Source organism: Dasypus novemcinctus, chromosome 15 (assembly GCF_030445035.2).
Source record: "Dasypus novemcinctus isolate mDasNov1 chromosome 15, mDasNov1.1.hap2, whole genome shotgun sequence".
NCBI lineage: Eukaryota > Metazoa > Chordata > Mammalia > Cingulata > Dasypodidae > Dasypus > Dasypus novemcinctus.
Window position 1 is genome coordinate 7,864,869 of NC_080687.1, and position 15,116 is coordinate 7,879,984.

A 15,116-nucleotide genomic window follows, 5' to 3' on the forward strand; every position below is an offset into this window, starting at 1 on the left:
ATGACATACAAATACACCGTTTTTTGGTCTTTTTTTTCAGTTTTCATAAAGGTCTATTTCATTATTGGTAAGTAGCACATTTAACAGTTAAATATGTTTAAATAATGTATAGGTGACTGCATGACTGCAGCATTTGTAACTAGATTACCAACTCAACTAGAAACCAGCTAACATCTTTTGTTTTGATTGTCTTTTTGGGGGGCAGGGGGAAGCCTGCTGGTCACAATGGAAGTATATTAAGGCCAAATCTTCTGATATCCATTCCCAGGGGTTTCTTTAGCTGGATTAAGCCTCCAGCTCCAGGGCAAGCCCAAGTTCGTGGCCTCCAGCATTGATGCTTTTTCCATCTACCAGAGCAGACAGTGTAAGCTTGACACCAGGTGTCAGAGTCTGAGTGTAGCCCACTCCGACTAAACTAGAGTTGTTGATTTTTGTAGAAATGGAAGCAGTTGGGATACAACTAATATTTAGCTGCAATGCCAAAATGAGTGCAGTTGGTACCTGATGTCCAACCAAGGTTTACTGAGGGGTCAAGATCTTCACATACTTTCTGATAAATTCATCTCCAAATTCTGCCCCTCATTGACATCAGTGTGCAGCTGGATGTCTCTAGTCCTGTAGACCACTGCAAAGTTATTCCTTGTCAGCTTCGATTTGGCAAAGGTCATCGGTAACCAGCAAGCCAAGCCCTCATTACCAGAGACGACTGAACCATGGATTGCAGGTCCAGCAAAATCAAAGTCAGCATCACAACCAAGGTTTATACACTCCCTCTTCTATGAAGACTTGATTTTACCACTTTTCTTACCCATTTGGTGAGAAGATGGTATCAAATGTCAAGTTTCAAAACTTGACACATCTGGTCTGCAATTGTGATTTCTGTTCCCAGAGTGTTATCAGTGTTTTATTTTGCTGTGAAAGTGAGACCACACTCACATTATTTATATTTGGCCTCCAAGGTCCCAGCGGGTTTGCCAGTGTCTGTATTAGATGAACCAGATGTTGAGAATGCCCTGCCACTGCATGACTTTGTTTTCACATACAGTTTCACCAACCTCAAACCAAATCCTTTGTTGAAAATATCTCTGGCAGCTTTGCCCAAGTCAGCATATGATGGAGGAATACACATTGGCCTTGCACAGCTCTGCCTGCAGGTCGCCATAGCAAGGCCATGGGAAGGGGTGATCTGGTTGTCTCCTGAGAGGGGCCACCACCACCACTCTGCTGGTAGCTGAAGCTGCTAGGTTTCTTGAAGATAGGGATGCAGCACCAGGGCTGGAGGGCAAAGTCCAAATACAGTTTCTGTACCTCTCTTTCCCCACACCTTTTTGATGTAATTTTTACAGATTATGTCTTTATGTATTATACACCCAAACCATAGATTTATCATTACTTCCATGCATTTGCATTTTAGACATGTAAGAAGAGAAAAGTGGAGTTTCATATAAAAATTAACAATATAATAGTACTGGCATTTATGTGATTATGTTTATCAGAGGTCTTTATTTCTTGATGATGCTTTGATCCACCATCTAATATACTTTCCTTTCTGTCTAAAGAACTCCCTTTAGCTTTGCTTGTAGGACAGGTCTAGTCCTACAAGCTCCCCCAGCTTTTGTTTACCCACAATGTCTTAATCTGGTCCTCACTTTTTAAAGTTTTGCTGGATATAAAATTCCTGGCTGACAATAGTTTTCCTTCAGCACTTTAAATACTTCATTTCACTGCCTTCTTTCCTTTATAGTTTCTGATGAGAAATTGACACTTGATCTTATGGGGACTCTCATATACATAACACGCTGTTTTTCTCTTGTAGCTTTCAGAACTCTCTCCTCGTCTTTAGCATTTAGCAGTTTGACTAATACTATCTGGTGTGGCTCTCTTCAAGTTTTTCCCATTTGGTGAATATGCATTTTTCAATATGAATATTCACATTTTTCATTAAATTTGGGAATTTTCCCTCTTTGGGAACTTTCATTATTTATTTGAATATTCCTTCTACCCTTTTCTCTTGTTCTTCTCCTTCTGGGTCTCCCTTAAGGAGTTAATTGGTATGCTAATAACAAATATGAGAGTGGAGATAAATGAAATAGAGATTTGTTCACCTCTTTTATTCTTTTTTCTTTCTGCTTCTCATGCTTACTCATTTTGACTGTCTTGTCTTTGAGTTCACTGATTCGTTCTTCAGACAGCTCTGTTCTGCTGTTGAAACCCTTTTGGCAATTTATTTTTACATTAATGTGGTCATTAACTCCAGTATTTCTATTTGGTTCCTTATTAAAATTTCTATATCTTTTTTTACATTCTCATGTTCATTCATTGTTTTTCTGATGTCCTATAGTCCTTTCTTTGTGCTTTCCTTTATCTTCTTGAGCATATGGAGGATCATTTTTTAAAGTCTTTGTCCAGTATCCCAAAGTATCTTCTTTGTTGATGGTTTCTGGAATTGCATCTTGTTCCTTTGGATGGACTATCATTTCCTGTTTCTTTGTTTGCCTTGCAATCTTTTGTTGCACACTGTATATTTTAATATTTTTAAGTTTTAAGCCTGAGATTTATTCCCTGAACTATCTATTCCTTAAAACAAACAGTTAGTGATATGACAGAGCATTCCTTGAGTGCTAAGAGCTAACAAAAAACAACCCCCAAAATGCAAAAATCACCTTTGCAAATTGGCTCTCTTTTGGCTGGTGCTCTACTTCGGAGTGTAGCCCTCCTATCAAGAAGGTCAGCCCAAAGCAAACGTGAAGCACAGGATCCTCTCCGTCTTTTATGAGCCTGCCACTGGTCCTGGGCTTGTGCTTGCATGTGGCCTTAGGAATTTTCCTGTGTACAGGAATTCTAATGCTCCCTCTCATTCCTGTGAAATAGATTCTTCCCCACGTCTGGGTTCTCTATTGTTTGAATTAAAGCAGTAAAACCTTTGCCCCAGGCCACTTTAACTTAATCATTTCTTATACTGCTTTAGCCCACTGCAGTCCACTTTTACCTGAGGGGCAAGCTCTGGAAGGGCAAGCCCTGTGAGTTTCCTGGTTCAGTCTTTTAGGGTGCCACCTGATAGAGTGACACTGACATACCAGCACCCCAGTATGCACATATGGGTTACTCTGCTCCCTCTGGAGCATGGCCAGGGACCCATGTTTGGAGTGCAGGTTGGCTACACAGTGCATTAGGGAGGGGCAGAGGAGGACAAAGGCTCAATGGGCTTCTCCTACTGTGTTTAAAGCTGTGTTTTCTTAGTTTGGCACTTGCCTACTTACTACAACCCTTTAAATGTTTTCTGGTGTTTTAAGGGAGATGCCTTTGCCAGTTTTTTACTAGTTTTTCAGATTCTGTGGGAGACTGACACCTTGGAGTATCTTATGCTGCTGTCTTTATCAACTGCCATATCATTTCCTTTTCTTGTAGGTTTTTTTGTATGTGTTCTCTATCAAGTTGAGAAAATTCCTTTCTATTTCTACTTTACTGAAAGTTTTATTGTAAATGACTTTCGGATTTTGTCAAATGCTTTTTTATATCAATTGATAGAATTATATGATTTTTCTTCTTCAGTCTTTTGATGTGGTGGATTACATTTATGATTTTAGAATTTTTTTAGGTTTTAAAACTTTTTATTTGCATATTTAAAAAATTGTGCATTCCAATAATTAAAATCATTTGAACAAAAAAATGGCATTCTGATTAAACTGCATTTTACAGCCTGTAGGACACTGTATTAGTCAGCCAAAGGGGTGCTGATGCAAAATATCAGAAACTGGTTGGTTTTTATAAAGGGTATTTACTTGGGGTAGGAGCTTACAGATACCAGGCCATAAAGCATAAGTTACTTCCTTCTCCAAATAGACCCTTGGTGGGGGTGGGACTCTATGCTCTAATCATAGCTCAATCATGCCCAGGTACAGATCAGATTATAAGCAAAATCCAATATTTCTTTTTGGAATTCATCAATTATATCAAACTGCCACAGACACCTTGGACCAGCTTTTGCTTTTACTCTAGATTTCACTGTCGTCCTTTACCAACATGCAAGTTCTTTTCCTTCTCTGCCAGCCAGACAGGCAGATGGGAGAGGCAGGGGTAGCCTTCCTTGTCAGTAGCTCTCAATTCTTTGATGTGAAAAGGTGCAGCACAGTTCATTTAAACTTGATCCGACCTCTTTGCATCTTACAACGTTAACAGCTAAAAGAAGCAAAATAAGAAGGCAATGCTTGTGGAATGTACAGTGCAGCACCCACCTCATTACGATTCGCCTGCTTGCTTCTCCTGTTCGATCGTTTCTTTGGAAGGCAGTGGATTTTACTCGTGCATTTCTGTCTTCTTCAATTTCGACTTACGGAATTTCTCAATCTCAGCCACATCGGGTTTGTCAGACATGGTTGCAAGGAAGCCCAGCGAGGCATGAGTGAGGCGAGTCGGGTCCACGTGGAGGCTGCCCCCGAGCTGGTTTTAGAATGTTGAGCTGGCCTTGCATACTTAGAATAAATTCCACTTGATTGTGATGTATAAGACATTTTATCTTTGTTGGATTTGCTAATATTTTTTTGAGGATTTTTACATCTATTTTCATGAGAAACATGTTTGTAGCTTTTCCTTTTTGTAATGATTTTTATCTGGTTGTATATTATGGTAATGCAGGACTCAACAAATGAGTGAGTCTTTTAACCCACTGTGCTTTCAAGTTAGGTCTGAAGTTAACAGTGGTTGTAGCTATCCAATCAAGAGAGAGACCTGCAGTTCATGAGGTCTGCTAATACCCAAACCAACAACTACTTAAAAAGAAGTCAGTAAAAATGGGAAAAGGAACAAAGAACAGATTTAAAGAAAAAAGGCAACTATCAAGATAGATTTAAATCTAAGCATAGAGGTAATTATAGTAAATGTAAATAGTTCAAGCCTGTGCTATCCAACATGGTAGCCACAAGCTACATGTGGCTATTGGGTCCCTGAAATATGACTGGTCTGGATTAGTAGATTTTGACAACTTGGTACAAAAAGTGAAAAAATTAAATATATCTAATAATTTTACATGGATTACTAGTTGACATAAAATATTGTGTTGGGTTAAAGAAAATATATGATTAAAATTAATTTCTCATTTTCTTTTTACTTTTTTAATGTGTCTACTAGAAAATTTAAAAACCTTATGTAGTTCACAATGTTTCTTTTTGATAGCTCTAGTCTAAACACTGCAATTAAAATACAGAGATTGGGAATAGATATGGCTTAAGCAGTTGAGCACCTGCTTCCCACATGGGAGGCCCTGGGTTCAGTTCCTGCTGCCTCCTTAAAACAAAATGAAACAAAACAAAAAAGCCAATAGCAAGGAAACAAACAAACGAACAAAAAAAAAAAAAAAACAACTCAGGGGAGCCGATGTGGTTCAGTGGTTGAACACTGGCTTCTTTCTTAGGAGGTTCAGGGCTCAATCCTTGGCCCCAGTAACTTAAAAAAAAACATGCAGGAATTGTTACATAGGCCAAAAAGCAAGAACTCAACTTTAAATGAGAAAAACAGGTTGAATAAAAAATACATCAGTATGAGAGTGGTGGCAGGGCTTAATCTGTTATATGAAACCAAAGACAATATATTTTTCACTCTGCTCTGCTTTTTCCAAGCTATTTTTAATTCCAGGTGTTTGAGATACAAAGCAACCTGTAAGTGCAAAGCAATGATATTTAAGAGTCAGTAAAGTTTAGCAGTAAGCAAAGCTTATTTTTTGGCATCTTTTCAATCCCTGTTCCCATTACTTTGGAATCCCATGCTGTCAAAACTGAGGCCTCTCATTTCAGGTACTGCCTTACCTCATCATTTCTTCCTTCCTGCTCTCATCCAGCTGTGAATTAATTCTGAATAAAGTGTCAGGCGGAAAAGGTTTAAGGCATTGCCTACACTAAGGGACATGTATTTTACAAAGGGACTCTAGGAAAGTATTGAAGGGGAAAAAAAAACAAAGCAAAACAAACTTCAACATCAAAAAATAAATAAATAAAATCTTTAGTAGTTCAAGTACAGACCCCTTGAAAAGGCATGTTTGGGCCGAAGCCCCTGCCCATGCCATTCAAAGAAGACCATGTGATGTGATGCAGCTGATGACAAAGGTAACGGCACGTTCCTTCCTTTGGCAGATGTGCAAGACCCATCCTCAGCAATTTCTTGAAGGACACTGAAACATCCAGAAGGGGCCATCAGGGTAGCAATGGATGAGGAACCACTCAATTAAGGAAAGCTGGGGGGAAAAAAGATGGGGGTGGGGGTGGAATTCAGCTGGGGAAAGTCTTAGTGGGAAAATAAGGCTCCTTGAATATTTGCAGGGTAGTTCATGGAAGTGAGAATAGGTAAACCTCTGCTGTTCAGAGAGGGCCATCGGAATAAAAGACGTTTAGGAGGCAGGTTCCAGCTCCCTGCAGCGGAAGGGGATTGCCTCACCCAGTGCATTCAAATAGAGGTGGATAAAGGACCATCTGTTAGGGAGGATGAAGAACTAACAAGTGCTTTGGGGAAATTTTTAACTAGAACCTTTCTAAGATTCCTTCCAATAGTTATGATTCAGTGAAAGTTTCAGACTTATATGTTAATCTTCTCCCTAGTAGCAGCCATGTTTTATATGAGAAAAATCAATTTGTGATATTTAAACAAAGTAAAATATGGTTTCTCCAAATGTTGCATACTGAATAGATTTCCTTGGTCCTGTTAGTGTTTTGATTCCTCTTATAGGGTAGTTAACTGGACTTCTGCATGTAACATAAGATCTAAAGTCTTGTAGTCATGCTTCTGTTGGGATAGTGAGTTTCAACCTGTGCAAATATTTCAAGATCGATATTTTGTAATATAAGTAACATATGATTTAATTTTTTCCTAATCTCTTTTTCTAGGTGGTAATGGATCCCTTATTCTATGAACTAGCATATGCAGATAAGCATAATGCCAACTTCACTTCTGGGCAGCAATGTTGTAAAAAAAGAAAGAGAAGCATTAAGGGAATAGGAATTAAAGTCACAGAAAGTCTTGGCAGCTTGAACCTTGTAGGTTATTCAGTGTTGTGTCAGTTAGTAAGCTGGTGTGCTCCTAGCTACAACATAAGGACAAAATGAGGTTTGCCAGTTTGACCTTAATGTAGAAAATGCTGTCACCATGGCTGAAGGCTTCCTTCAGGTCATTCCATCAACTGTTTTACATATGACGAAATCATGTTAGGACAGAAAGACTTGCCCATGGTTTTCTGTATAATGTTGTTTCACGTATAACACATTTTTCTTGATTTGTGTTGACCCTGGGGTAAAGTCTCCCAAGAAACTGAAATAATTCAATGAATTATGCTTATGTTGCTTAAAGTACAAGTTTCCCAAGTGTTCAGCAAGTTGCTGTATTTTAATTATTCACATTTTCTTGCACTCAGGAAAATAAATGAGCTTTTCCCTATCTGACAAGAAAACCACTATGCTAAAATAAAACACAAATCCAGAGTTCTGATCTCATCAGAACAATCCAACCTCGTCATACCTGTGTGAATCCATGCTTACTAATCTGTCAATTTCACAATTTCTAGAAACTGGGACTCAAGCCTGCTTTCTTGGCCATGGAATGAGTCTTTCTTATCTTTTCAGCTTAAAGATAAGGCTTGTTTATAAAAACCTGTGGGTACACACTGTTTGTGGCAGATTGCCAATCCATCCCACCAAACCCTTCGTCCTTTCTCCTGTAGCAGTTTGTCTTGGCTGGGCCCTGGCAAGCTGCCTGGAATGAAATGTTCAGCTTCCCTTGCTGCTAGGTTGGCAAGTGAGGAAGTTCTGTGGGGCTGGTGCTCACTGCTAAATTCTTCAAGCGGAAGGTTTTGTATACTGGGCAGTGGGGTATGGCAAGATGACAGGATGCTGAGGAAATGACGTTTCTGTGTCCTCCTCTTTGCTCAGGAGAGTATTGCGTAATCGTATGTCAGATGGTGGAATATGGACAAAAGTGATAAATGCTTCTTCTTCATCACTTACTTAAAAAGAAATCACTTGCCCTTCACATCCTGCGGGCTGAAATGGGACCATGGCAGTGAACCGCTCCCCCTTCTAGATGAGCTCAGTATCCTGGGGTTGGTGGAGCAACAGATGGAGAGAACCGGGGCCCTGGAGAGCATATGGAATAGAGTCACCCCAACACAAGGACCCCTGACGAGCACTAATGTTTGCACATTTCAGTAATCCTCTCTCCCACCATAGAGGAGGCAGGTGTCTCCCTTCTGCACTGGGGCTGCTGACTAACAAGAGAGGATGGAGAACATGTCAGTGGTCACCTGCAACTCCCAGCCCAGGAGCTGAGCAGCCACCTGAATGCAGCAGTAGCAGTTCGCTCCGGGATCACTACAGACATCTGGGCTACCGGTGTGAATAGTTTAAAATGGGATGGTACAGACCTTCTTCACTGGTCAGGCTACTTGCAGAATCCAAAGCCATGAAAGAACAAAAAAGTGGTAGCTTCTAACACAAAGTGACCCAGAATATGTTCTTCTAGAATCAGTAGTGCTTTATTTCAGTGGCTTACACAAGGAATAGGGTGGAAATTGGGAAAGCGTTGCCCATGAGGGAAGAGTATTTTTACCACTGATATTGCTGAAAATTGCCAGGTCATTGTGCTAATAAAAATAAGATGGACTTTTAATTGGTTTATTATTGTTTCTAAATTCTATACTGTTGGTTATCTTCTTGCCTGTACCCAGGGAGATTCACTCCCAAGAAAATAAAGTGTGCTCTGCAAGTACCTGTAGCCGACACTTCCAGTGCTGTGCTAACATACCCTACGCCACTTACCATTTCCATGCATGCTGGCCTAACTTCCACCTGCCTGTATTCCCCCAGACCAGGAATGGGAGTGGAAACTGCCTCCCACAGATACAATTTCCCTGTTACCTTTTTGTTTCTTCAATATCTGTCTCATCAATTCCTATATAAAATTGTTTGTAAAATAACTGGTGCAAATTCTGTTTTCCTGATTGGATCTAGATTGTTAACAGCATCAAAATTGTAAACCAAAAATTTTAAGTCATTCAAAAGACAGACTTTTCATGTTCAAAAGTGTTAAGAGGGAAGAGGATGTGCCTCAAGTGATTGGGCTCCCGTCTACCATATGGGAGATCCAGGGTTCAATTCCCAGGGCCTCCTGGTGAAGGCACACTGGCCCACACGGAGTGCTGGCCCAAGTGGAGAGCTGGTAGAGCAAGATGATGCAACAAAAAGATGCAGAAGAGAGATGGTGAGAGATGCAGCAGACCAGGAAGCTGAGGTGGCGCAAGAGGTTGAGCGCCTCTCTCCCACTCAGGAAGGTCCCAGGATCGGTTCCTGGCGCCGCCTAAAGAGAAGACAAGCAGGCACAGAAGAACACACAGGAAATGGGCACAGAAAGCAGACCATGGGTGCAAAACAATGGGGGGGGGGGGCAGGGAATAAATAAAGTGAATCTTTGGGGAAAAAAAAGATGTTAAGAAAGATGCACCATTATTTCCCCCAAATGAATATTGTTAAAATTTTTGTCATGCAGAAAGTTAAAATGAAAAGAATATTGTACTCAGAAATCAGAGAGCCTGAATGGTAGATCAGTTAATCAATTGATGAACTGAACGTATCAGCCAGCTTCTCTGCTCCCAGAGTCCTCATGGGAATGTGATAATCCCTGCCTCCTGCACAGACTTGAGGGCAGTTCATCTATCGTTAACTCGGTTTGTAAATTACAATTCATTTTGACATAAAAGTATTTAGTCATTTATTAATAGCTATACCTCTGAGAATTAAGAATAATGAACTTAAATTCTAAAGATTCTTTTAAAGTTTTTCCCTAATTTTATGTACAGAATTGATTTTTGCAGGCCCTTTAGCCAGAACAAAGGGTTTATTTCATTATACCATTTTCTTTGCTATCTGTGCATGATGCTAGTTCTGTCTCCCAGTCAAACATATTTTGAATTCAGAATCATCTCTGATCCTGGCTTCTCTGCAAGCCTTGGCTCTAGGTAGCCACCAAACTCAATTGCTTCTTGCTTTCTGACATTTCCCACAGGCCCTTCTGCCTCCTTCCTTTTCATTTCCACTACCCAGCCCTTGCGGGCCTGCAGCGCCTCTGCTTCAACTCCTACCTGGTCTCCACGCATTAGCCTTTCCATTCTAACCCAATCCTCAATCCACAGTTGTTTTTCTGCACTTTTGAGGTCCCCAAGGAAAAGCTGGGGGAGCATTTGGCTGAGATGCTCTAGAGGGAATCCAGGCAGTAGACTGTGGCGAAACTGAGCTTCTATCATTCTGAATTCTGACCCCCACAAACTTTACCATTTCCATGCAAGTCTCTGTTTATTTTCTTTCTATCTGATCACTCCGAGATTTTACCATAAGAGCTGTTCTATGGCACTTTTGACTAAGAAGCAGAAGTGCTTCCCCCAGTTAGAAGGGTTTTTGAGTTAAATTTACTTTTTAATTGCCAAGAGCAGGAGTCCCTGTAATAATATCTCTCTGTTTCAGAGAAAGGTGTCTAGGTTGATCTTTCTCAGCTGTATCATATGCTAAATTTGAGTTTAGCAGGATTTCTCAATTAGGATGATGACTTTTCTAAATCTGCCCTGTATTAAAGCAGATTCAGATGTTAGGGACTATCTGATTTGGTTCATTATTCCCATTCCATTATTGTTTCATTTCCATCCAAAGCTTTGGAAAAAATTAAAATTCTTCTCTGTCACTTGAACTTTGGAATTCCCAAAGCCTTTGGACAGTCACTTCTCAGTTAGTTCCCAGAGTTTTGAAGCTAACTTGGGAAACCAAATGGTTTTGAAATGCCGCTTTTTAAATATAGAGGGTAAATACAAAAAAGGAACAAACACAAACATACCTGGGTGTTTCTGCTTGTTTTTCTTTGTGTCTAGATGTTGAAGCAACTCACACTCCTGAAAATACAAACTTTTCAACCTTTACAAATATTTGTGTAGCCTCACCTCACTACTTTGCTCCATACATGGACCCACCGTGTGGGCAGTGAGCCACTTGGCCCACTGTCTTTGACCACGGCTAACTGACTATTGGAATAAGTAGATTTCGGACCCAAAGTTAGCCTGTCCTCAGGCTGGCCAGCAACCTAGGGCATATGTGGCCTGGTTCAGAAAGATTCCTCTCTCAGAAAATGTTAAGGGAGACACCAGGAGGCAAGTTTCTAACTGGAAAGCCTAAAGAGGGCACCGAGGCACCTGGCGGGCAGCCCTGGGCTCTACGAACCCCACCCACTGCGTTTCTGCTCTGGGTGTGAAAAGCCTTGAACCCTGCCAACCAAATAAGTCTGAATAAAAGCAAATAATGGGCAAATCTGGGCATGCCAGCATTCATAATTAATTCATAATTTAATTAGAGTATCTTGCAGAGAATTCTATTAGACATGAGCTGGCGCAGTACAGAGGTAGGTACTCAAATACTTTTGAAAGACTCAGCTGATAACTGTTATGAGTCATCATAGAAGAGTATTAAAAATGCAGACTCTCAGGCCCCACCCCATCTGTACTGAATCAGAATCTTTGTTTTCACACAATCTCTATGTATAAGGACGGCTGTAGAATATGAAAACTACCTTGACAGAGGTTAATCAGGTCAACAGTTTTCAACTCTGGGTGCCATGGAAATATCTCAGGTCATTTGAAAAACACTGATGCTCAGGCACAACCCCAACACAATTCAACTCAGACCCACTGAGCGGCCAATGAGGATGGGCTCCAATGTCAACGAGGACCCTATCACCACACCAGAGGCATGATGTGATTTACTGCAAATCTAATGGACTTTGTGCGCTCACCAGGTCTCTGTCTACAATGCTTTTGCAACACAACAGGGGACAGAAAACTAATGTATGTATATATTTCTTGATACAAAGGAAGAAGGGGAGAAGTAAGTTAAAGAAGGGATAATGAGGGAAATCCTGTTGGAGAAACGAAAACTTTGTGTTGTTATTTAAAGAAGGTAGGAAAGTCATTTGGTTAAAGCAAAAGAAATATTTTATTTATTTTTTTGTTTGTTTTTAAATATTTATTTATTTATTTACCCCCCCCAATCCGGGTTGTCTTCTCTGTGTCTATTTCCTGCGTGTTCTTCTTTGTCCACTTCTGTTGTTGTCAGCAGCATGGAAATCTGTTTCTCTTTTTGTTGCGTCATCTTGTTGTGTCAGCTCTCCCTGTGTGCGGCGCCATTCCTGGGCAGGCTGCACTTTCTTTCGCGCTGGGCGGCTCTCCTTACTGGGTGCACTCCTTGCACGTGGGGCTCCCCTATGCAGGGACACTCCTGAGCAGCAGGGCACTCCTTGTGCACACCAGCACTGCACATGGGCCAGCTCCACACAGGTCAAGGAGGCCCAGGGTTTGAACCGTGGACCTCCCATGTGGTAGACAGAAGCCCTAACTGCTGGGCCAAGTTCACCTCCCCAGAAGGAATATTTTGGAGCAAGCTGGAGACAAATGCTGATAAGGAGATTACAGGAACCCAAAATAGGAAACACTTGGGGTTAAGTATTTACGGAAATATGGGGTATTTATGGAAATTCCAGAGAGATAAAGCAACTGATCTGAACTGGGAAGCTACAATGGATAAACCAACAAACAGAAATCAGTGAGGTAGACTCAGCCTGGGAAAATAAATAAAGGCAAGGAATAAGTACTCTGCAGATCATATGAGAACTTCCCTAAGCTCTGAATTAGAGTAAGAGTCAAGTGGCTGGTAGGTAACATTCACTCACTTAATATTTTACTTTATCCTAGTTTTATAAAAGAAAAAAGTTTGTTATAGAAAATTGCAAAAGAGAAAAATATGTAAAGGAAAACCCAAAGTAGCTATGATCCCACAATTTGGAGGTAACTATTTTTAACATTTTGTTGTAAATCCTAGCTGTCTTTCTGTGTGGACATATTGTATTTCCTTCTTCCTTGGAATCAAGATTCTTTGGATTTTAAGACACATTATTGGGGCGGAGCATGATGGCATCAGAGTAAGAGCACCCATATCATTGCTCTTACAAAAAACTGGCTGCGTGGGGACAAAATCCTGCCTAAGTGAGCTGTTTTGGGAACCCACAAAGCAGAAGGCTGCTGGACATCAGTCTGGAGAGAGTGGACAAGAAGAGTGACAGCTCAAGGGAAAACCGTGGATTTATGCCCCTTCCCCAGGGCAAAAAAACGTGGCTTTCCCTAACCTCTCATGTCACACAGCCCAAGGAGAAAAACTCCAAGAGGGGAGGGTTCTGGTGAAGGGTGGAGAGGGAGCCTATGAGTGTGGGTTCAATTATCTGGACCCCCTTTTTGGGCTTTGAGGAGCATACCAGATGGATTGAGGAGAAACCAGAAAGAGGGGAGAGGCGAATCTGCCCATTTACCTAACCTCTGTGGGTTACCTCTGGGAGAAGGTGGAGTCAAGCAATGAACTAACACACCAAAAGTAGGGGGGCTGTAGAAAGTGCTTGGTAGGATTCCAAGAGCATATTTAGGGTTCCCGGCAAGTTGTGGGTGCTCTCTCTCAAAGAGACTGAGAGTCATTGTTTTCCATGGTGATTTGGTTAACCAGGGTCCCACGTGAATTTCAGAGGAGAGCTCTCACAGAGGCTTCCTGCTGCCCTGGGAGAGAGGGAAGTGAGGAAGGGAGAAAGGGGGAAGGACAGATATCCAATCAGTTTATTCAGTTGCAAAGAGTCTATCCTGCCCCTGGAAGAGGACATCTGTGAAGAGCAGGTTGACCCTGAAGGAAGATCTGTTTCAGTGGAGGAGTTTCAGCCTTGAATGTGCAAAATCTCTGGCTCGGTTCACACTTCCTCTTAGAGTAGTGATCCACTGGAACATTAGATGATACTTTGAGACAGAGAAGACATAGATAATATCCTTGTATTAGCTTCCCTTGTGTCTCTTATTTTCCCTAAATAAGAGCTTAAGAGGGAAGTCTAGTTTTTTATTGTTTGGTTGACTCCTTGCTTCAGAACTTGTGCTTTTTTCCTTGTTATCTTGTCTTTCCATCCTCTTTATTTCCCCACCCTTTTTTCTTTTCTTTTTTTTCTTTTCTTTTTTCTTTTCTTTTCTTTCCTTCCTTCCTTTCCTTCCTTCTTTCTTCCTTCCTTCTTTTCTTTTTCTTTTTTCTTCTTTTTCCCCCCTTTTTTCAATTATGTGCTGCTGGCTTATTTATTGTTTGCTGTGTTTCCTCATCCTCAACCTTCTCCCTTCTGTGTTTACTGATTTGGCTACCAAGGCTATCTCTTTTCCTTCTTAAATATTTCTACATTCCATCTTCTGTTGTTGCTCTTACATTCCCTCACTTTGTTTAGCCCCAAATTTTTCTGGCTTTTTATTTCTAACACTTCTGTTCTGTTTTCTATCTGTCTTTTCTTTTCTCTTTCCTTCTCTTCTGGTTATGCTAGTCTTTTAATTCATACTATGTCTTCTCGATATTCAGTTTCCCATTTCATTGTAGGTACTCCACTTTCTTATTCCTATAACTATACAATGCTTACATGAGTTTAATATTTATTCTCCTAGGTCTTATATGGTTCTTCTGCTAACATTTAGTACCAATACTACTTTTATACCTTTTCTTTCCTTACATCTTTTACTTTCCTTGGCCCTAACCTTTTTCCTTCAAGGTAACTTAGACAACAACAAGGTAATAGAATAAAAAGAACAAAATGTCAAAGAGAAAAATTAACACACACACAAAAATAGCACCTAAAAAACCCAAGACTAGAGGGAGAAGCTAATCAGTTGAATGAACCCATGAAGATAAAATGATGACCAGACAGCAACAAAAAAATACAGACCAAACTATTAATCAGGAGAACATGGCCCAGTCCAATGAAGAAATTAAAAACCAGGAAGAGGAGCAGGACATCAAACAACTAATCAAAGCTTTCTGAACAAATATCATGGACCAACTTAATGAAGTGAAGGAAGAGATTAAGGATATTAAGAAAACACTTGGCGAGCATACTGAAGAAATTATAAATACATGCAAAAAGATAATGGATATGATGGTGATGAATGGCACCATTCAAGAAATCAAAAATACACTCTCAGCAAATAACAGCAGGTTTGAAGAAACAGAGGAAAGAATTAGTGATGTGGAAGACAGTACATCTAA

The 15,116-nt window shown here is 40.5% G+C and overlaps 1 pseudogene; it reads right to left on the reverse strand.

The window, feature by feature from the left end:
- Window positions 1-285: 285 nt before the first annotated feature.
- LOC101410910 (voltage-dependent anion-selective channel protein 2-like) lies at window positions 286-1,129 on the reverse strand (annotated as a pseudogene).
- Between the last annotated feature and the right edge of the window lie 13,987 nt (window positions 1,130-15,116).